Source organism: Phocoena sinus, chromosome 5 (assembly GCF_008692025.1).
Source record: "Phocoena sinus isolate mPhoSin1 chromosome 5, mPhoSin1.pri, whole genome shotgun sequence".
Taxonomy (NCBI): Eukaryota; Metazoa; Chordata; class Mammalia; order Artiodactyla; family Phocoenidae; genus Phocoena; species Phocoena sinus.
Genome location: NC_045767.1, coordinates 55,756,888 through 55,781,932, shown reverse-complemented (window position 1 = coordinate 55,781,932; position 25,045 = coordinate 55,756,888).

Here is a 25,045-nt window from a genome sequence, read left to right as displayed (position 1 = left end):
ATACTCTTTACTATACTGTTAATGTTTTGATATTAAGATGAAAGGGAAAATAGGAAATAATTTAAAATAATTGTTAAAAAAAGAATAAATTGACAATGAACTTCTCACTCACCTTGGTGAAGAAAGATCAGAAAAATGACTGATTTGAAACAGGACATTAAAAAAAACCTCTCTTTGTACATAGTTCGGTAAATCACACTTATTACATACTTAAAAGATATATTTAAAATACATGTTACCCTTGGGGGGAATATATTACGTCATTTAGACCATCAAGACAAGCTTTCTGGCATTGAACTGTGACAGAACGTTATGTATTTTATGTAGTACAGAGTCTCACACACAATCAAATTTCAATATATATACAAAATTTGTTTATGAGCTTTATTTCACAGAAGACAAGGGAAAAAAAAGAAACATATTCCAAAGTGTTTCCATTATTTCATTTCATGACTTTCATTGTCATACTATTTCTTTATCAAAATAAATATTCCTTTGACCAAATGTATTTTTAAGAAGAACTAACATGTAGATGATAACTTTTAAATGATGCTATGTCCAACTGATATAAATTGTTCATTTTAATAGAAAATGATAGTTTTTATACATTTTTCCCATTTTAACCTAATCATTTAGAATATGTCAAGTCATACTTTTAGAGAGAAAGAGGATATTCTAATAGTTAGGATAACAAACTATTGTAGTAGATACTGATTGTATATAATATGTAAGATGTTAACCACTGAATAAAATATAAAAGAATAAAATTTTGGAGAATTTACCTAGATAATTAAATTTATGAGATTAGTATCACTTGATAATAAATCAATTTCATGTTTAATGATAGAATTATAGTAAAGAACAAGATGAATATATGAAAAGTACATCATGCTGTATTAATTTCAACCAAAATGCATCCCCTTTTTACTTTTTATGTGTAGTTACATTCATATATTTTATATATACAGTTGATAACACTATAATGACTATGGTAGGCTTTTTGTTTAATTGAAATTACCATATTTTTAATTACTTGCAATTTCTCTTTATTACATTTCAGTCTATTCCTAGATCATAAAGATAAAAGAGAAATAAAAAGCTTTTTTTTCCCCTTAGAATATTGATATTCTGAAATTAATGATTCTAAAGGGGATGTTGGCATCCCAGGCTGCAAACAGATCGATGATCATGAATGTGAAATCTAAGTTATAGGATTTTGAACTGAACTGTGAAATAAGTGAAGTTTCACAGATAATGAAAAGAAAAAATATATTTTAAAAGTACATTTTTCCTGCAGTTCCTCATTACCAAATACTTACTTACTCTTTTGCATTGTGTACTTGCTTAGGAAAGTATTGAGATTTTGCTGTCTAAAGAAACAGCCAAGATTTTTAGTCAAACTAAAATTTTATGTAACTCAGCATTATAGAAATAAAACTTATTTTTAAGCTGATTTTTCATAACACGTTTTTTTTTCTATAGAAAATAACCTTAGCTGTCAGCCAGCCCTCCATCTCTAAGAGTTTAATTATGTACATTTTTATGTAGTTCTGGGAAACAATAATAAATAAATAAATAAAATGCCCTGATTTATGTTAGCAGAGTTTGAGAAAGCAAAAATGTAATAAATATTTTATTATAGTAAAAAAGGTCTAAGTATTATGGAGTAACTTTAGTCCTCCCCCAAAAGACATGTTGAAGTCCTAGTCCCCAGTACCTTCATTGGAAATAGGGTTATTGTAGAGGTAATTAAGTTGAAATTAGGTCATAAGGGTGAGCCTAATCCAAAGTGACTGAAGTCCTCATAAAAATGAGAAATTTGGATGAATAGACATGCACAGAGTGAAGATGTTGTGAAGAGATAAATGGAAAACACCATGTGAAGTTGGAGGCAAAAAGGAGTTATGCTAACACAAACCAAGAGATATCTGGGACTACCAGAAGCTGGAAGATGCAAAGAAAAATTCTTCCGCTATAGATTTCAGAGGGAGCAGGACCTGCCAACACCTTGATTCCTGATTTACAACCTCCAGGACTGTGAGAAAATAAATTTCTGCTGTTATAAGCCACTCAGTTCATGGTGCTTTGCTATAATAGCCCTAGTAAACCAATAGTAAGAATATGATTCTTATAATTAAATGATGATATTATGGTACAATCCAGGAAAACAATAGACACAAAGAAATCAATTCATATTTTGTCTCAGTTAAAATACTGAATAAGTTGGTTGAGAAATTATGTACATTTTCAAAGAATAAATACCCCGGTAATTGTCTAGGTTGTTTCAACCAAACTCACCCATATTCTTAAAATTTAATATAAGAAATATTTTTGAAATGTTAACATTATTAGTTTTCACTTAGGTGTATATACATTATGCTGTTGGAAAAATTCACTGAAATTCCTAAGCATTGAACCTGAAAAGTTTAACCAGGATTGTAGTATAGATCTCCCACTTAGTGAGTCTGTGGCTTAAATGTTTTAACATGTATTATTCCTACATGCAGAATTAGCACTCTGGTGATGAAAGTATCACTCTGTGTAATCTTTTCTCTTTATTTCACATTCCAGTACTAGACCAGAAAATCTAAACTGCAATTCACACTTTGCCAGAGGCTCAGTGTAGAAAAGTCTGAGTGTTAAAATATTCCAGGGGGACCCAATCAGGAGCCCTACCAGATTCACATAGTGAATCTTAGAGGAAAATCCCCTAATGCTTCTGGCAGGGGGAGGGAAAAAGTAACCATTTTGAGATGTCAGATCATTATTTATTTATTTTGCTTTGTCACTCGGCTTGCAGAATCTTAGTTCTCCAACCAGGGATCAAACCCAAGCCCCCAGCAGTGGAAGCACAGAGTCCTAGCCACTGGACCACCAGACAATTCCCAGGTCATTATGTTTTGCTTAACAAGACAGAACTCAAGAGAAACTCTTTTATTAAAGAGTAACCTATTAGAAATTTATTACAGCTCAACTAATCCAAGGGAAGGGAAATATCCAACTACAATCTCCTCTTAGGTTTCCACATGAGGAAAAGGAAATACTGAATTTCCACCCTTTCTGACTATCCTTCCCACTGAGAAGCACTTGTGAAGTTCATAGTTTAGGAGTATGGAGTCAATAAAAGACAAATTTAATCATAGAACTATAGAACACTTCCTCTCCCCCTATACTTTATCACCACAGTACTAAAGGTCTATTTACTTGAGTTATTTTATCATTTCAGGCTTTCACAAAAAATTTACAAGATGTAATTAAAAGGGGAAATCACAGTTTGAATAGAAAGAACAATCATCAGAACCAGACTCTAATGAAGTACATTACACTTAGTGAAATAAGACAGGCAGAGAAAGACAAATTCTGTATTCTATCACTTACACATGGGATCTGGGAGAAAAAGTTGAACTCATGGAAACAGGGAGTAGAAAAACTGTTACCAGGGGCTGAGGGGTGGGAGAAATAGGGAGAAGTTGGTAAAAGGGAATAAACCTTGAGGTATAAGAGGAATAGATCTGAGGATCTAATGTAAAATGTGGTAACTGTAGTAGTTGGTAACATTATATTTTATACTTGAAATTTGCTAAGAAAGTAGAACTTAAATGTTCTTACCAAAAAAAAAAAAAAAAGGCAGATATGTGAGATGATGAATGTACTAATTAATTCAATGAAGGGAATCCTTCCACTATGCATATGTATATCAAATCATCATGATATACACTTTAAATATCTTACAATTTTGTTTGTCAATCAAACGTCAATAAAAATAAATATATAAATGTAAAGTGAAAAATTAATATGATAGATTAAAGCTCCTTATGTTGTAACTATTCTAAAGTAGGTTCTGGACAAGAATGCTGAAAAGATGAAAATAACTGGCTAAAGTATACTGTGACAGCCTTCCTTAAATCTTTCCTGATAAAATTCTGATTTGATCCTCGAAATGGGGAGGGAGAAATATAAGAGAGGTGGGATCAATAGCTCTGTTTATAGGGAGAAAGGGGAGAAGGAAAGGACAAAATGAAGTACATTATTAAGAAACAGCTTTTACTTTTGTTCTTTAATTCGCCTAATAATCCTATTTCATTTTACAGATGAGAACAGTAAGGCTGAGAGTGATTAGAAATTTTACAAATGACCAGGCCCATTTTAGAATCGTGATTTTTAATTCAAACCCACGTGTCCCATTTGCTCATGGTCTTTTGAAATTACATGTCTAGGAATCAAGTAAAAAGGAACCGGATACTTCTACTGTCATCCTTTGTACACTCTTGACAAATCTGACGTCAGACAGATTAGAATGCAGAGATTTAGTGATGTTTCCACCTTCTTCAGGATTTTATTTTTTCCATTTCATTCAGAGATAACCCCACTATTCAGAAATTCTTTTATTTACTGAGATACATAAATATTTATAACTTTTAATATGTATTGGTAGAAAGAATAATGCTAACAAAAAATATTGATGATTCTGGGCTCTCTTTAAAACAATTTTTAGTTGTTGACTTATTCCCCTATGCCATGAGGTATACACTACTTTTATCCTTATATTACAGATTAGAAATCTGAAGATTAGAAAAATTAAATAACTTCCACACGACCACTTCCCCAAGACTCTAATGTAAAGAACTCGTTGTACCTTATTATGTTTACTTAAAGAGTTTTTCTGGGAATTAAGTAAGAAAAAGACAGGACAAAGTCATCATTTGCTGTAAATGTTTTTTAATAAAAAGATTTCTTTGCTGGAATTCCCAAGCTAAGGGAATTTCTGGTTTCTCAGGGAAACATGCCATGTGCCTGAATAAACATAAGGCTACAGTGTATAGTACATGAGATATAGATTGAAATAATCTAGTCAAACAGCTATAAGAGTTCAGAAGGAAAATATTTTTATTGGAGTGACACTTAAAAGTATTGGAGAATTGAATTTTTCTGCTGAGTCTTTTAGTGCAGAAAAAATCTAAAATAATTTTAAACATTATTCCATGGTATTGCTGTTGCTTCCATTTTGTCTGGAATACATAATCTTTCCAATGTTATATCTAAACAACCATTTAAGGTCTGGGAACAAAAAATGTTTATGGGAACCAAAAATAATGTGCTTTAATACTGACTTTCTATGTTTATTTTAACTTAAATTTAGAATTTAATGTGGATATTTCCTCTACCAAAAAATGGACTCCTCCAGCTTTTTATTGACTATTGAAATTATATATTCTCTTTAATACATGTTTTACATAGAAAGTAAGCATCTTTAGAATTATTAAATGAATGGTCCAGTAGAAATCAACTTATCCACTCAACTTAATTAAGAACTAATATTTGTTGAGCGTTACTAGGTACTAGGTTACACCAGTGAATAAAATAGATGAAGAACTGCACATTGATGAGAATAGCCATTCCTGCAGGATGGAACTAGCAAATAATAATTATAGAGTAAATAAGTAGATTTTATTTTGGCTTAAGGTGATAAGTAAAATGAAAACTATAAGAGTGGAAATGAATGATTTGTTCTTTTAAATAGCATGGAAAGAATAGGTCTCACTGAAAAGGTGACATTGGAACCAAGAATTAAAAGAGGTGAATGGGAATTGGTTTTTACAAATATAAAATTTGAAATTTTAATAGATTTAAAAGTTTTAAGTTGAAGAAAGAGACAATCAAATTTGAGTTTTAAAAATTGTTTTCTTGAGGGAGGGATAAATTAGGAGTTTGGGATTAGCAGACACAAACTACTATATATAAAATAGATAATCAACAAGGCCCTATTGTATAGTACAAGGAACTATATTCAATATCCTACAATAAACCATAATGGAAAAGCATATGAAAAACAATATATATGTGTATATATATATGTGTAACTGAATCACTTTGCTGTACACCAGAAACTAATATGACATTGTAAATGAACTATACTTCAATTAAAAATAAATAAATAAATAAAAATAAAAATTGTTTTCTAATGGCAGCTTGGAGATAACTGGATATAAGGCAAACTTAGAAGCAGAAGGATGTAACAAGATGCTATTTCCCAGGCAAAAAATCAATCAGGCTAAAGGGCCACAGGAACATTAAGCATCTAAGAAGAAACAGACTAGAGACAACAGCCTCTGCCTTTAGGCCGTCCATACATAGTTGAGCTGTTTTAAGCCATTAGCATAGTCTGTTCAGGTATCACAAAGTTCTGGGTCAGCTCTATACCAAGCCAGCTACATGTTCTCACTCAAGTGCTATCTGTACTTTTCACACATCTGCCAAATTTTTATCCAATAAACTGATTAAACTATTGATTATTACTAAGTCAAAAGGTTGTCACTATTTCATTTCATGCTACCATAAAAACATCCTAATTTAAAATTTTTCTGGTGCCTTTTAGCCAATGGGTATTTAAATAGTGTCACAAGCATGCAAATTAAGGGGTTCACTTCATAAAATAAACAGATTGGGAAACAGAGCTAGAGAACATTGATTCATTTATCAATATTCTTTGAAAGTGAAGTTGTTCAAATATCTTCAAATTTAATAAAATATATCAACTTCCCACATATTTTCCTCTCATTCATGAAAATGCTATCAGATATTTTGCTAGATGCCTTTTTCAAACACAGATATACTGATAACAGGTAACAAAAAACTAATTTGTTGGGAAAAAAAATCTCAGAAACACTAATTTCTACTGAGATGTGGTTTATTTTTGCCTTTATAAAACTTTGAAAGATCTGCTTGCTCATTCCTTTGCACAGGCACCAGTCACAGTTTTTCAACTCTGGAATTCTTGAGTGAAATATTAATGAAATAAATATGCAAATTAGGAGTAAATGCACAGAAATACATACACCTAATGACACATATCTGTAATTTCAGCCTCTCTGTTAAATGTCAGTTTTAGTTAAAGAAAATCTAGATATATCTGAATTGACTGAGACTTAGCACAAAGAGTAAGAATTAAAAACTATTTATGCTCAATGCATAGTAGATTAAGTATTTGTTTCTGGGAAAAATAAAAACTTTACGTAACAACAGTAAAAAGACTTAACTATAAGCAACTTCTAAGTTATTTTCCCTAAACAATTCTAGGGTGTTTGCCAAAAATCATATAAAAACTCTTTGTTGCTTTTACTACATCATAAATAGTATTACTCCCAAACATTTATTAAATGGTCACAATATTTCATTCAACCTAAGTTTTACCTTTCCGCCAAATATTTCATTTCAATGGTTTTAAAAAAAATTAACCTGGTACAATGTTAACGCAAAAAAATATAATCTCACATATAGTAATTATTCCCCATTTAGAAAAATAAACCAAAAACAAACAAAAAACAATAAAAAGTTATATTTTATATATTTCTATTTACATATAATCTCTTAACTAATATTCTCACGGTATTTAATTTAATCTTGCTCCATAATTTATAATGTTGAAAAGATAATTATTCCCACTTTTAATCTGAAAAATTTCACAAAGAGCAATTATACATAGGTCAAATTTTTACCTTACTATTCCAAGACAAAGATCGTACAGAGCTCACCCTGTGGAGCTTATATTCTCTTCAATGGCTGTCACTGATACCTTTATATATCATGTAAGACCATGACCCTCAGGCATTCCAGGTCAATGTCTACACTCTCATTCTATCTCTGTATGCACAAAATGGAAAATATAATTAACTAAAAAAATATACCCTGGATTATAGTCATTAACCAAATTGTGTAATCAAATACCAATTTCACTCTTCACCACTAGTAAATAGACTTTTGGTTGAAAGTTTCAATTTCTAACATGTTATATTTTGCCTGAGTCAAAGTATTCATTGATGAAAAGTACTTACATTTATACTCATTTACATCTCTTTATTTCAAGTAATAAAAATGCATCTCAGACTAATATAGGGTAAGCACATAGTAAGCTTCCTCACATAAACAGGAAAGGTAGGTGGGTTGGTCGAGAAGATTGTAACCAGATACAAATTTCCACCAGGGCTCTCCCTCAAAGCACCTTTTCTCTACAGGAGTCAGCAAAGCCTCATAGGATGGCTATCAGGGAGAAAATGACATTTTACTCCACTCGAGACTGAAAATACTGGAATATTTGATAATACTCCAGTAATACTGACTGATCTACTGATCACTTATGGATTCTTAAATCAAGCAGTATGGCCACACGTTTAGTGCAATGCATATTGTTGGTCCATATTGGCTTTATGTATTCTTCTTCTGCCAAGAAATGGAAGTGATTGGATGAGGTCTGTATTTGGTAGCCACCATTACCTTATTGTTGTTGTGGGCTGGTGGGTAGGTGAGTAGGCGGATAGGCCAGGGTGGGTGAGTGGAGTGGCTACAGAAGTGCTCTGATGCATAACAATATATGGCATATAGATCATCAGTAACCCTCAAATAATTTTTTTTTAGTTACAACATTTAGCGTTCTGAAAAGCTATACAAATGAAGTCATTTCTTTTAAATACACAGAAATGAAGTGTTCTTTGAAAAATAATGTGTTTTTTTTCACTGGGTTGCATTTTGATGATGCAAATCCAAGTCAGAAGACTAAGCAACAAGCCTTGTCCAGAGTTTTGTGATTAAACTATATATTCATTATAACCTAGGACCTTCAAAATGATACAGTAAATTAATGTGGAGGTCTCCCAATATTTTCAGTCTATATTCCATACTCCTTTGGAAGACACAACTGCTCTGCAGTCAGTTTTAACCAAAATTTTGTTAAAATCAACCTGGTCTATCAATCCAATATCAGAAGATTTGTCCATGTTTGTAAAAAACCTTTCAAGGGATTAATTTAGTGCTAATGTCATCACAAGTGGAATACCAATGGGTAACCCCTTGCATATGCAGCTAACTCTTCTTGGTTCTTTTTTTTTTTTCTGACTGTGGCTAAACATAGATATTTGGCATTTAAAAATTGAATTATTCCAAATATTCATCTCAAAACAAGACAGTGTTAACAGCATATGAGGAGTTACCTAAAAATAATATACAATTAAACATTAAAATTCTATTATAATAACATTAGTGATAAATTATTTTATGAAATGGATAAATGAAAGTGATAAGCAGTCCTTGTAGACCATCATTTTTCATTTTTTTCCTACCCAAACCTCACTGGGGTGTAATTTTATTCAGATAGCCTCTTGCGATCTTGAAAATGCTAGCTCTCATGAAAGGCTTGCTTCACTGCCCTTGTTTTACAGTCATTTTTCTCTTATGCTGCATCTCCCTTAATTTTTAAAACAAATATGATAATTGAATGAATGAATTTCCTAAAGACCTACAAAATATAGCATTTAAAATGTCAGTATAGAGACATTTTGAACTATAAAATTATCACAATAGCTCACATTTGTATAGTACTTTACAATTTAAAGAGTCTTTTAACATATTTTATGTACTTTGATTCTCAAGTTAAAGTTGAGAAATGAATAAAAACTCTCCCAATCATCTCAGTTTTAAAGATAAAAAATTGAAGCACATCTCAATGATTTCTTAAGCCCTATTTCACATAATATGTACACAAAATTTGTTTGTCTAAATTTTCTCCCAAATCCCTCTTTCATTCACATTGCCAAACTGCCTTAGGTCTAATGCTTCTTAGCTTTCTGATTAAAATATTTCATGTGTTCTTAATATGTGAGGTGAGCCCTTTATGAAGACATACTTTAATAATAATAACTTTTGCCATGTAAGCTTTGACAAGTGAATAATACTTTATAAATACTTTATTCACATTATCTCATTTAATAAAAACAACATTCCTTTGAGGTTATTACTTTTAGTGAGAAAGCTGAGTTTTGGAGAAATAAGTATATTACCTAAAGTCACATAAATAGCAAGCAGAGGTGGAAAAACATGGCCAAATCGTCTCTATGTTTCTAGTTAGATATATCGACAACTGCAATAAACTGGTCATAGAATTTAATTTCATAAAAATATCAAAATTATAAATTTCCTGAATAAAATATTATTTACATATCAGATGCTACTCACAAATGAAGCATGGCCATCTCTCTCACATCTGATCATCAGTCATCATTTTTTTCTCTAGAAAAATTTACAGAATAAGAAGAGTTTTCTACCTAATAAGTATCTTAAAACATTAACAAAAAGTTGCAGTAAACTAAATAGAGAGTTAACCACTAATCTAGAAAGAATCTTAAAAGAAATGTAAGACACAATTGCAAGAGGGATACTCAAAAATTTGAGCTACTTTCAGAAGCCAAACATTTTGATACCAGCATATGGAGCTCAGTTCTAAATTTCAGTGCACAAAATGGGGCACTCAGCCCACTTAACACTTCCAAAGTGACATATGAACTGAAATTGAGATCGGCTTCCTGTAACCCAACTTTTCATTTTTTTCTAGAACGTACATGGAAATGACCTGTTCAATTCATTTATCAATTAGATACTTCACTGCCTCTGACCTGGACTGGAAGCAATTGAGTCTCATTATCCTTGGTAGAATACTTTGTCAGTTGTCTGTCATAACCCTCCTTAATTTGTGACACCATAGCTTCTCATTTGATTGTATTTTATTTTATTTTTTCTAAATTTTAGTCATACACTCATTACACATGGTCTCGGGTCATTTTACCACTTTGTTTTATCTCTCTTGGATTTCCCAGGATGCCTTCTGAACATATACATATATACACATTCCTTTATAATCATTGTTTCTTTGACAGTTTTTTCTACATCTTCCTTCCTCACTAACAACAACAATAGCAAATTGTTAGTGAACAACTCCCCCTTACACCCCGACACAAGTACAATCAACTGATACAGTCCTAAATAATTTTTAAATGCTACATAGTATTCAAAATGTGTATATATTTAATATATATAATTTAATATAAATATCTACGTTTTATATTGTATATAAATGAAACATAACATGGTCAGCTATTCCTGTATTGATGAGCATTTGTTTTGTTTCTAACATTTCACTAATCTAAAAAAAGTTTATTGCTTATATGTGTGTGTGTTTATGTATTACTATCTCTATCATTCTGACTATACATATCTCTATCCCTATCTGTCTATCTACCTATCTATCATCTATCTATCTATCCATACACACACACACATACATATATATACATACATAAATGTGTGTGTGTTATCCTGGGTGCTATTTTTTAAAAATGTGACTTGCTATATCATTATATTTCTGTATTGTAAAAGGTGTAATTGTGAAAAAGCCACATAATTCCACTAACAATTTTTCCTTACAATCCTTTTCTCCTTATCTCTATCAGCTAAACAGGTTTGTGGACTATTTGTAACAGTCTATCTATCCTGATATTTTGGCTTTTGCAGGGCAAGGTCTTAAACAATTATAGAGCATTTGTTTGACTTTGAAGCTCTGCATTAGCTGAGCTATGAAAGTAACATGCACAGAAGGATCTTTATAATAACAGAGAATTAGGTAACAAATAACTTCCTTCCACATTATTCATTTTATTTTCATCAGCAACCTGTGCCATAAGGTAAAGCAACACAATGATGTCCACTTTACAGCAGATGACACTGAGCAGCAAAGAAATAAATTCCCTGCACAAGATCAGAGGAATTAGGATGAGGAGCAAGCCCTTTCTGTACCTTACATTTGCATTAAAAGATGATAAAAGTTCTACATATTCTAGAAGCACAAAGGGAGCAGCTTTACCAATTGCCAAAATTAGAAAATGTAAAATTTATTTTATTCACAGTGGATTAGGTGTTTTATTTTTCCATCTATAAAATATATGATTAGAAATGTATCTTTCTAATTATTCATAAAATATTAATTCTAACAGGCATGTAAGAGATCTAGTCTCCCCTTCGAATTCTACATATGACAGCATAAAGCAAAGATAATTTTTATTTTCCCTGTTTTTTTAGCTAGTCAGTAGCCCACTAGCATTAGAAGATTGGTCACCTGACTCCAAGCCTAGTGTTTTTAATCCTATTCCCCCACTGAGTTTTAGTCCTTTAAAAAGTAAGTTGCGGGCCTTCCCTGGTTGTGCAGTGGTTGAGAGTCCGCCTGCAGATGCGCAGGGCGCAGGATCGTGCCCGGGTCCAGGAGGATCCCACGTGCCGCGGAGCAGCTGGGCCTGTGAGACATGGCTGCTGAGCCTGCGCGTCCGGAGCCTGTGCTCTGCAACGGGAGAGGCCACGACAGTGAGAGGCCTGTGTACGGCAAAAAAAGAAAATGAAAAAAAGAAAGAAATATAACATGCTAGATAAAAGGGGATCTCCTAGATTAAAAAATGTAAAATATAATGAACATTTACAATATAGGTGGTACTCTGCTAAGAACTTTGTATGCATTGCTATATTTGTTTCTTATATCAGCTCTATGAATTGGATATTATTATCATCATCCTATTTTACAAAAAGAAGATTCTAGATTAGTTAGAGAGAGTAACTTGTCACAAATCATAGAGCAACTGAACTGCCATGTAAATAGGAATGATAGGAATGCTGACAGGAATGAAGAAAACATGACTGGGACAACAATACTACTGAGCCCATAAACACAGTCTCCTTTACTTCAGGAAAGAAATGGAATATCCAAATACTCTAAAGATCTGGCTTTGCATAATGCCTCCCTTGCTAACACAAGTGTTTAGGAATATATAACTTTGGGGAAAATATCAGTCTCCAGAAACAGGGTCCCAAAGGACTACCAAGCAACTGTGAAGGTAGCAATCATCCCTTATGCCTGGAGGAGCTGTACAGAATGTGTCCAGGGAGTGACATACCAAAAAGTGTCCTCAGGTTCCCACATACTTGCTAACCCATACTTAAAAGTTGTCTTTAATTGCAAATGCTGGGCAAGGGGCCATAGACAATGCCATATATAATTTTGAATTTGACATTGTATTTTCTGGAGATGAAAGATATTAGAGAACAATCAAGAAGTGAAGAAATCTACTCATCTCTGAAAATTCAAGGTGGTGTCAAGGTTAAAGATTTAATAGAACAGTGAATACATTTAGTATCTTAACTTTCAGAGAAACATATAGCAAGTAGCTATATGGCAGTGAGGCTCTGAATTTTAAGAAACTATTTGTGAGATAAAGACTGGTTCAGAACATAATGTTTACCTTATTTGTTTACTTTGATTTGGTAGAAATTTGTCTAGAAATTTTCTATAGTTTTAATCTCCAAGCCTGAAAAGAAACCAGATGTTAAGTAATAAAAAACTTTAAGATCATTTTGAAAATTGTACAGATGTTTTTAGTAGGTTTAATGTTTCAAGTGAAAAATGGCTGTATATTAAATATATTACTTTAAAACATCATGGAGAAAACCATCTTAAAAATGTGTGACTTTAAGGGGAATACTTATGAGTAAATGTAGAGAATATTTGACTTAGAAATTTTCTTTCTGACTAACCAATCAATTCTAAAGACAATTAACTTTGGGCCAATGAGCCTGTGTGATCACTTTATGCTTTCACTGAAGGTTTGTTAGTGACAAAACCAGGGCATAATCTTTGGTCGATGCATGGGCATAAGTTTGAAATGGCACAAAATATTGAAATAAGATATTACTCTGATGAATCACCCAATAAAATTCCTTAGATGAAGTAATGGAAAGATTTTCACTAAATATTTGAAAGAGCAATTTGGGAAAAAATAATATTCTGACTAAAATGACTCGAATGTTGTAGTGGTTTAAATGTGGCTGCAAATTCTCCCAGTGAGGGATGGAATGTTTTCTATCCTTTTAAAAGCGAGAAGTGTTACTTTTCACCCTTTGAAAGTATGACTCTTTTGACCAATAGAGCACAGTGGAAATGAAGATCCAGATTCAGGTCACTGGCAGTTTCATTTTTGCCCTTGATATTGGACAAAATTTGTGTGTTTCACTAGCCAAACAATCTAGAACATTGAAATTTGGAGTAGAAAAATGTTTGTTGCAGAGCCAAGCAAGGAGAATGGGTGGCTCATGCTCAGAAAACTCTGAACTTCCTGATGGTTTTCAGGGAGAAGTTTTTATAGGCAAAATTTGGGGTGTGGGTTGCAGGGTGTGTGACTTTCTTCTGACTGGTTGGCAGTGAAGTAAGAGGGCAGTGTTCCAGAAATCTTGGAATCAGCCTGAAGTTTCCATTCTCTACCTGGGTGAGGGCTTTAGTTCCTGCAGAAGAACTCAAAGATATTGTTATGTTAACCCTTGTGGAAGAACCAGGGTACTGCTATAATCTCTGCACCATAGTTTCTTTCTTTTTTTTTTTTTTTTTGGGGTACGCGGGCCTCTCACTGTTGTGGCCTCTCCCGTTGCGGAGCACAGGCTCCGGACGCGCAGGCTCAGTGGCCATGGCTCACGGGCTCAGCCGCTCCGCGGCATGTGGGATCTTCCCGGACCGGGGCACGAACCCGTGTCCCCTGCATCGGCAGGCGGACTCTCAACCACTGCACCACCAGGGAAGCCCTGCACCATAGTTTCTTGATTGTTCCTCCTTTGTTTCTTCATTCCCTTACTTTCCTGATTAACAGCTGTTTGAATCTGCTCTTCGGTATTCAGAAAGGTGTAGGAGGCTGAAGCCTTTTTTTTGCATATAAGAAATAGGGGACAAAGAAGGGATTTTTTTTTTTTTTTTTTTTTTTTTTGTGGTACATGGGCCTCTCACTGTTGTGGCTTCTCCCATTGCAGAGCACAGGCTCCAGACGCGCAGGCTCAGCAGGCATGGTTCACGGGCCTAGCCGCTCTGCGGCATGTGGGATCTTCCCGGACCGGGGCACGAACCGACGTCCCCTGCATCGGCAGGCAGACTCTCAATCACTGTGCCACCAAGGAAGCCCAAGGAAGGGCTTTTGTACCCAGGAGGACCTCACAAGATCCTGCTTGGTTACGCTCTCTTGGAGCTCTGAGCCATTGTATATGGAGTCTGAATTCCCTGCTGGAGAGACCAGGAAAAAAATATGTAGCTACATGGAGAGAAGGGTTGCCTGTTTGTGTCCTATCTTACAGTTGTTTCCTCCAGGCACTAGTCCTATGAATAAAGGCATGTTAAACATCTCAGGCCAGACCAATCACCAGCTAAATGCTACCTTAATGCCCCTGATTATATCATATGGGACACAGGAAATACCATCTGATCCCTGCTGACATTCATGACCTACAACATTGTGAGATATAATAAAATGATAGCTGTTTTATGCCAATAAGTTTTGAGGTGCTTATGTGCAATTTGCACAACTTCACTGTTTCTCCCTCTCCTCAGCTATAAAATAGACATGAATCTTGAAAGTTTTCATGAGGCTTAATTGAATTAGTGCAATGTAAAACTTTAGGTTGTCATCTATTGATTTTTACTATAGAAACTGGCACTTAGCAATAATAACTGACGTTTTTGGAGCAATTTCTAGTTGCTAGGCACTGTGTGGAGACTCAGTAGATGGTTGTCCCTCATGCAGAAAAATTACACTGCTAAATCTCTGAGGTTGAATAAGCACTTTAATTTTTCTCCACTTGTAGGCGTAAGTTTACATTGATTCTTCTTAGTTCAATCATCTTGTCTTGTTTTGTTAAAAGCCAACCTTTTTTCAAAGCAGTTAATCAAAGTTACAGGAAAGCTCACCATCTACTTTTATGAGTGAATGTATGACTTTGACTATATAAACAAAAATACTTTACATTTATAAGACATAATTTACAAATACTTTCTAAGCATGTCATACATTTTTCATCTAATAAATAAATCTTGTGCAGCATACAGTGAAGAATTATTATCCCCACTTCACAGATGAAAATCATAAGAGTCAGGGATGGGAATTAAATGTGAAGATTAATATTAAATGTATGAGCTGAGATGAGAAAAAGTTAAGACCTCTTTCAAGATATTTTGCAGTATTCCTTCTTTGCTCTGGCATAACAATTTGAGCTAAAAAAAAATTTTGTTGTACCTTTTCAAATTATTTTCCTCTTTTTTTTGACATTCAGATTATTTTCTTCTAGAAGATGCATATCAGTCTAAAATATGAATTTCAGGAATGCAAGTTATTTTTGTTTAGAAATATCTATATATTGCATTTTTCAAAAGTGAAATCCCAAAAACAATGCCCAGAGAAAAATCTGAGTAAACAATTGCCAGCTATTTTTGTATAAGTGTGGTACAAAGTTCTTTGTCCTGAGAGGAAAAAAAAAAAACAATCTCACTTAATGTGCCTTAACACGGATGCTTAATGTGCAACAAGTGTCATTTCCAGGCAACCTCTGAGCAGGTGTTTAAAACTGTTCTAGCCCCAGAATAAGTGTCCCTGCTGTGGTATCACACTCTTGAAAAGCTCCAGTGGAGTCTGTGGCTAGAGTTATATATAACACACATAGATATATGATTCTCAGTAATGCATGAGGTAAACAAATTGTTCATTTTTTTAAAATCCTAGTGTAAAATTTAAAATTAAAGTAATTTTCATTTTATCAAGTCCTTTGTCAAGAGACACTGTCTAAATGTAAATTAATTGGCTCATAAAGAAAATGTGAAATAATTGAATGACTAGAAAGAATATTATCTGTCTAAAAAGTATCTCTTTAACACCTACAAGTTTTTTATTCTTAATTTTTAAAATTTGTAACAGTAGAGAATGAGGTCATGTCTATGAGTGCCCACCCCCAAAGTCAATCAACAAATTTGTTAATCTGATGACTGCATGATGTAGAGTATGCCAAAACTAGTCATCATATCTAAGGACTTTATGTTCACAGGACATGATATGTAGTATTTAGTCCTCTACAATTATTTACGTGTCTCTACAAATAATAGCTAACCTATTTGAGTTTTAGTTTTCTGTAAAATGGGAATAAAAATGGAGCCTACCTCAGAGGCCAGTAGTAAGTATGACATAAGATATCTTTATAAATTTGCAGTATACTCTTCAACGAAAAGTGAGCTAGTCCGTACAAGTAGAAAGGCTGTGTTGACAGTGTTTAAGAACATGGAGTTAGTCTGGATCAAAATCCAGGTTCAACACCTTAAGAATTATAACTACAAGCAAATTAATTTCTCTCTCTCTCTCTCTCTCTCTGATTTATTTTCCTTATTTAATAAAAATAACTGTTTACCTCATAAGATTGTGATAAGAATTAAGTGATGTTGGGACCCACAGAAAAATTCCTGGAGCATGGTGAAACCTTGGTAAGTATAAGTAACTTATTTTAAGGGAAACAGCTATAAGTTTTGCTCCAGTCCAAAGTTACCAGTTAGTTCAATTTTTACATGAAATTAAGCAATTCAAAAAAATATTGCCTTTTTGAATTATGTATGGAAAATACTTTTTTTTTTTTTCATTTTTGGACTCTGGGTGACATTTAACACTTTGAAAGAAATCATATGCAAACTGCATTAAGTAGGTATTCCTGACAATGGTGAGAGTGCCAATTCTGTGGTAGTATTCAATTTTAGATTATAATGAAATATTCCATTCTGTTTGGCTTCTCATAGACCTAGTTACAGTTTCTTAGGTACTGAGCCTATAACATTTATCTATAACTAAAGAAATATTCACAATCTAAGTAACAAATTTAAACATTAATATTGCCATTTGCTCAGTTATTCTTTTACTAAATCAAAATTATTTAATAAACACCATTTATATACCAGAAACAGAAACATGTACTGAGCATAAAATGGAGAGCAAAAAAGAAACCTTCCCCCACCTATTTATTATGTTACCCAAGGGGTCAAGTGCCATTAATTCCTCTCTCTTGTTAAGCAAGTAGTCAATGTTGGTGCAATACTAATTCATTTTAAATTTCCCTACTCCAAATACAAACCATTCTTTCATCACACCTGAAATTGAAAACAGAGACTCCCCTGGGCTGATTAACTTTTTCCAGAAATTCATTTGTAACACTACAAGATTATACTCATAGAGAAGATACTATGTATAATCATATCAGGAACAGGTATGTTTGTAAATGTAATATGTCAATAGACATGAGATCTCCATGTAGTATAGTGCCCAGTAGATAGTAGATGCTCAAAACAATGTTGATGGAATGGGGAAATGAATGACTGCTTCTAATAATAGCAAAGGCAACAACAATCCTAACAATTTTCTATTCAGTGATTACACTTCACATATTTTATTTTTAAACCTTACAGCCTTGATATTTAGATATTATCTCAATTTTACATAAAATTGAAATGAGGGCCAGAAAGTTTTAGAAGATGAAAAATCATTCCTAATAATAAGAAACCAATTGTTTCACCTTGAAATTAAGGAAAATAGGCATAGTAAGCTTTCAGGACATTCTGTAAAGATACATGCTTTGAATGCACAGCTATGAACCAAATAATAGGCAAGATGAAAACAGGAAGTAGGATAGTCTATTACAGATATCCCTATACCAACATGGGGGATCTTCATTCCAGGATACCAGACAGCAGGAGACTTAGAAAGCCACCAGGGTTAACCTACTGGCTGACTCCTTTTCCTTTCCCTGGGAGTATATAAACTCATTGAAGCCAAGTTCTATTTAGGTGTCAAAAGAGCTGAATGTTTGTAAAAAGGAAAAAGCAAAAGAAAAGGCAAAAAGAAGTTGTCTGTTTCTGAGATTACTCCTACTGTCACCCAGAACTGCATATCTGGAAGCCAACTCTTTTCTCGCTGAGATATTTTTTGTTTTGTTTTGTTTTGTTTTTATGGCTAAACAAATCATAATCTTACAGAGCAGGCCTGTATGGTCTCCTGTAAAAATAAGCAGCCTACCTGAAATGTTCACCGAAGTGCATAGAATGTTAAGCAGGATACATGAGTGTTTTGGAGAATTCATGAAACTGATGAAATTCGATGTAAAATTGGTCATGTCTTTTCCTTTGAGCATTTTTTAAGGAAAATATTCTCATCTTAATCAGAAGCTCAAAGGATTTTGTAAACCAAATATGGTATCTTGAGAGACATACAGTGATAAATGCTTTATGCATGGTGTATGATAGAAGCACACATAGGTTGCCATGGAATTTGAGATTAGAGTTATAGGTTCAGACATAGACATCACAGAACAATTCTAGCAAAAGATAATACTTAAAATTACCCTTAAATGATGAGTAGGAGTTAACTGGCTGCTTTAAGATGGCAAGAACACTTCTACTGAGAGAAAAAGTAAGTGCAAATAGACAATTGCTAAAGAGCCCGATTCTTTCTGGAAACAGCAAGTTGTTCAGTATGGTCAGAATTAAGGGTGGAAAGAGAATCATTGTAAAAATAAAAGCACATTTTCTGGTTAACCCATTAAATTATCTTAATTCTTTTAAGCCCTTTTAAGCAACAGAATCTCTTGTTATCTGACAGCCTATGGCTTAAGATATTAAAGTTCAATAATAAAATCCAGTTGGAGAGGGCAGGGAATCAAGAAGATACTCATTTTGCTTTTGGGGAAATATATTAAGTTTGAGTAATAATTTCATCAGTCAAAAAAATAAAATAAAATAAATGTTCAGATTTTAAAATGAATCTTTGAAGCCAAAGGTAGAAAATCAAGCACTCAAAAGAAAGCAATAAAAATACTTTTGGAAAAAGATGTGTTATAAAAGACAGAAATTAAATATAGAGAGTTTCTGATTTGTGCTTCCACTAAAATGAAAGAAAACCTGAAATCTATGAAACCAAAGATTGTAGACAAGATGACAAGTCCAAAGATTTGATTGAAATTATAATATTGGGAAAGAGATTAAAAATACAAGAAGTAAGGAAATGATTTAATAAAAGTAAAATATAGTGAAATCAATTTTAAATATTTTTTAACTTAATAGTAACAGAAACAATTATGTAAAAACTCAAACCAGTGATGTAGAGAACAAATTTGCATTCTTAGTTGAGAATTCATGGTGAGAAGTTTAAAGGATAGAAATCATCTAAAAGAAGAGGATGAACCCTGGGTGGGTTAGGGTTAGGATTAGAATTAGAATAAGACTTAGTGCAAGAGTTAAGATAGTGTTAACTTTGGAATTGTATAAAAAAATCATTGAGGGCTTCCCTGGTGGTGCAGTGGTTGAGAGTCTGCCTACCGATTCAGGGGACACGGGTTCATGCCGCAGGCCGGGAAGATCCCACATGCCGCAGAGCGGCTAGGCCCCTGAGCCATGGCCGCTGAGCCTGTGCTTCTGGAGCTGGTGCTCCACAACAGGAGAGGCCACAACAGTGAGAGGCCCACGTACCGCAAAAAAAAAACAAAAAAACATTGAAATTACTTGAAGAGTCAACAAAAGCAGAAAAAATTAAAATATTCAAATTATTATAGAGAAAATATTTTCTGGATTGAAGAAATCACTGACTCTACAGATGAAATCATTCCTTGATTTGCATGACTAATTAAATAAAAGGAACAAAACCACTCTGTGGATATCTTAGTGAAATGCTTGACTTTTAAGGAAAATAAAAGAAAAAACAAACATTCAACAACACACAGTCAGAAGAAAAAAGTTTATAAAAATTAAAAGTAAATTACTAGGCTCTGAGCTATGAGCTCAGAGCCTTTATAATCCTTAACATGGGATCAGTTAATTTTCACATAATAGAATTACTTCCTTAACTGTGGAATTTGTGGAAAACATCCCAATTTATTTTCCAAAATAAGCATAATCCTGACATCAAAAGTGATTTAACAGTAAATGCTTTGTTACGAATTTGACTGGATTCAATCTGGCTTCATTCTTTATTTGCTTTGTAACATTGGGAAATGTTACAAATGTACTAGTCATCTCTGATTGCCATAAAATATAATAAAATTTTTTAAAACATAGACTGGGTGGTATAAACAACAGAGATTTATTTCTCACAGTTCTGGAGGCTGGAAGTCTGAGATCAGGGTGCCAGCACAGTTGGGCTCTGGTGAGGTCCCTTGCCCTCACTTGCCTACAAGGCAGAGACAGAGCTCTGATGTTCCTTCCTCTTCTTGCAACACCACTAATTTCATCATGAGGGCCCCAACTTCATGCCCTCATCTAAACCCAATTATTTCCCAAAGGCCTCATCTCCAAATATCATCACTCTGGTTACAGCTTCAACATTTGAGTTTTACAGGGGCACATCTCAGTTCATTGTACTTACCTTCCCTACATATAAAAATGAAATATTAATACAACATCTTCTTTAGAGAGCTGTTGTGAAGAGAAAATGAGATAATAGGTGTAAGGGAGTTAGAAGAGATGCTAGTACATGGTCAATACTACATGAGTGCTGGCTAATATTGTTAATTATCTCTGACCATGATCACTGATAAATAGACATAAACAAAATGTTTAACAAAATGCAGGCAATTCTAATCTAGCAGTTTTATTAAAGTAGATTATAAAAAAAATCATTCCTTGAATGCAGGGAATTTTATCATTATTTTATTAAACAGTATAATTCATCTCATTACTAATTTCACATACACTATCCATATTATCATATTAGGGGATAATAGAAATAACTAAAAGGAATTTATAATATGACTTAGAAAGAGCAAATACTAAGGAACTAAGTCTGAACATCATGCATCATTCTGAAAGCTTTGAGGCATTCTCATAAAAAAACAGAAAAAAGATAAATATGCCACCATTAGCTAGTATTATTTAATTCTCTCTCAAAAGTATCAAGCCCTGAAATAATAAAGTGCTACTGTATTCATTCTCTTAAAAGAAAAACATATCTTAGGGAATAATCATTAGTATAAGTTGAAAAATTATTATTATGTTCAAATAAACTGATTATTGTCCTGAGAATCAAATTAATTTTATGAACATTTAGGAATAATTAAATTAAATAAAAATTTTAAGTAATATAATTATTCAATAAGTGGTACAAAAGTTTAAAAATTCACTGACCTTTATAGGTATGTCTAATCAATTCTACTTTTTTTAGTTGTATTATATGCACCCTATTTTCTTTGATCCAAAAATGTCGTCAATTTAAAAACAGGGGAAGGGGTCCATGTCACCTTTTTTGTCAATACTGTAACAAATTATAACAAAATCAGTGGATTAAAATAAAGCCAATATATTATCTTACAGTTGTGCAGTTCAGAAGTCTGGGGTGGGTCTCACAGGCCTAAAATCAGGTTTCAGTAGGGATGTGCTCTTTTCTGGAGGCTTCTAGAGGCAAATTGTTTCCTTGCCTTTCCTATGTTCCAGAAGCTATCAGAGGTCCTTAAGTGAGTATGGGGGCTTCCCTGGTGGCTCAGTGGTTGAGAGACCGCCTGCCGATGCAGGGGACACGGGTTCGTGTCCCGGTCCAGGAAGATCCCACATGCTGCGGAGCAGCTAGGCCCGTGAGCCACAGCCACTGAGCCTGCGCATCCAGAGCCTGTGCTCCACAATGGGAGAGGAAACAACAGTGAGAGGCCCGTGTACCGCAAAAAAAAAAAATAATAATAATAAGTATGGGCTTCCATACAATATTCCAGTTTAGAGTTAATTACAAATTCTTTGAATAATATCATAAAGTATTATGTTTCATGAAGGTTATACATTTTATTCTATTTTTAAAGGTTTATAATTATCATTCTTGGCTTTTGTTTTAAAAATTATTTACTGAAAGGACAATTTGTAAATATGACCTCAGGTGTTCTAAAAAATTATATATTTTTCACCTCCAAAGGGTTTCCTTTTCCAATTTCACCTTTCTTAAGAACCCCAGGCTGAAATCTTTTGCTGGAATCTCTCTGGAAGTAACTCTAAGATTGCACAGGTGAGTCAGCTTTGCTTAACAGTGTCGCAAGTATGGGATGCTATAAACTGCTGTCTCTGTAGTACACTGTTTTCCAGTTTCTCTAAAAAATTTGGTAATGCTGCTGTTAATTTACTTAGTCTCCCATGAGAAAGATTCTGCTGACTCTGTTGCTAACAATCTTTAGAAATAACCACATGCCACCACATCACAATGGAAAGCCAGCTAGGGAGAGTGGTATACCAGTTGTCTCAACAAGATGTGCACCACAGACACAACCTTCTTATGGTCAATAAGACCCAGAGATTACTGACCTTTAGGGAATCTCCAGCTTGCTGAAGGATTTTCTATATGAGAAAACAGAATTGGGAATAGGAAAGGAATTGTTCGGTTGTCATATTGTTGTTACATTTAATACTTTAACTATTATAAATGTATTCAAGAGCTTGAAAATATTTTGGCTCAAAGTTTCAATGGGACATGGAGCAAATAGTGAGTATATAACACTTTTGCCTCCAGGAAAAAATAGTCAATTTTATATGAATATGAAAATCATGTGGAACAGAGCCCTCACATTTTTCTGTGATTGAAGTATAGGTAATAAAATCAAGGAAAATGACTGAGTTAAACAATGGATTTATTTTTGTCATTTATTTTCCTCTTCATTTCCTGACTTTCAAAGTTGTAAGACAAAGATATTTTGAATAAAGAAATCTCAATTATTTGAGTAGTAAACATATAAAAAGGCATACTGTTTAATCTCATTTGAGTTATTTGAATAAGAGCAAATATAGAAATGCTACTTTTGGTATCTGGCTATCTGAGGTCAAAACAAATAACTAATGTATCTTTAATACAGTAAAAACAACTAAATATTTTAAGGTACAAAAGAAAAGATATTTTCTCAATGATGCTTGTACGACCCATACAGTTTATGAAACTGAAAAGGCAACATATCAACACCTAAAGAACTAACTTCTATCAAACATCAGATAGTCTGTATTTTTAAATCAAAGTATACATGTTTTATAGATACGCTTAATAAAGTGAGACTAAAGGCAGAAAAATTTTGTAACTGAACAACGTATTTCAAAAAATGTTTTCTGTATTGTTTAGAATTTTAATCAATTAAGTGAAGGAAATAAAATTCTTATTTGCAGAATATTTAAATCTTTTTTCACACATTTTCATTAGTGATGTATGTTAGATACTCTGGCCTTTTATTTTACATTTCAAAGATATTTGAAACAAACAAAGCATAATAAAAGATTTTCTCAAATGTGGTAAAATCTTTAATTTTACTCTTAAACTTCAGAATGATGGAGAACAGAATAAGGCAGGAACTCATTGCTATTAACAAAAGCAACCAATATCAATTCTGATTAAATAGTATCTCTCTGATATATCTGTATCTTTCTAACACACTGTATAAGACCTTCATTACAGTACTTAAACTCTTTCCTCCTTTCATTTCTCTCTATTCAGAACTATCCAGTTGTACTCTGTAGGAGTTAAATTTGTAAGGCAAAACCATTTTTCTTACTTTTCTTTATAACAACAAAAGAGTAATAGTCTCACTTCTCTCTACCAAAATTCCTAGTTTTAGCTATCTTCAAAGCCGGAACTTCACTTACTAATTGTCTTTGGGAAACCATCTTTAGCTATTACTCTTCAGATGGACAGTGTGTAGGGTCCATCCTACTTTCACATTGTTGAAGTCTCTGAGAGTCTAATTTTCTAAGCTGAAATGGCAGGACCATCTCCTCAGTGTCAAAAGTCCAGAAAACAGAGTAGAATTTTGACTTTTCTTTGGGTCCCTCCCTTTTTATGTTTTCAGCTAATTGTTTTAACCTATGAACTAGAGCTTTTAAATTCATGGGCATTGTTGGTTAAATAGAAAAGTTATATCAAAGTAAGAAGAGCCTGAAGGTGGGTGGTAGCTAAGAAAACTAGCATTTTTTTTCTTTTTATCAAGGCAGGCCCAGGCAGGAGAACAAACAGAAGATATAGCTTCTAGGTCAAAAATTTTATGTAAGTCATATACTAGGTAAAACATGTTGGAATTTAGATAAAACGAAACAAAAAGAAAACACATAAGTCTAATTTATAGATGACTACTACATTTGGTAATTGGAAGAAATTTCACTCAATAATTATACGTTACATGTCTAATTTATTTGCATTTTTTTTTTCATGCTGGGTTAAGGACTTTTGTTCTTATGGGTTTGTGTTCATTAAATGCTTCATGTCTACTAAATTTTAAAGAATAGGTTTTTTTTTTTTAACGTTTTTATTGGAGTATAATTGCTTTACAATGGTGTGTTAGTTTCTGCTTTATAACAAAGTGAATCAGTTATACATATACATATATCCTCATATCTCTT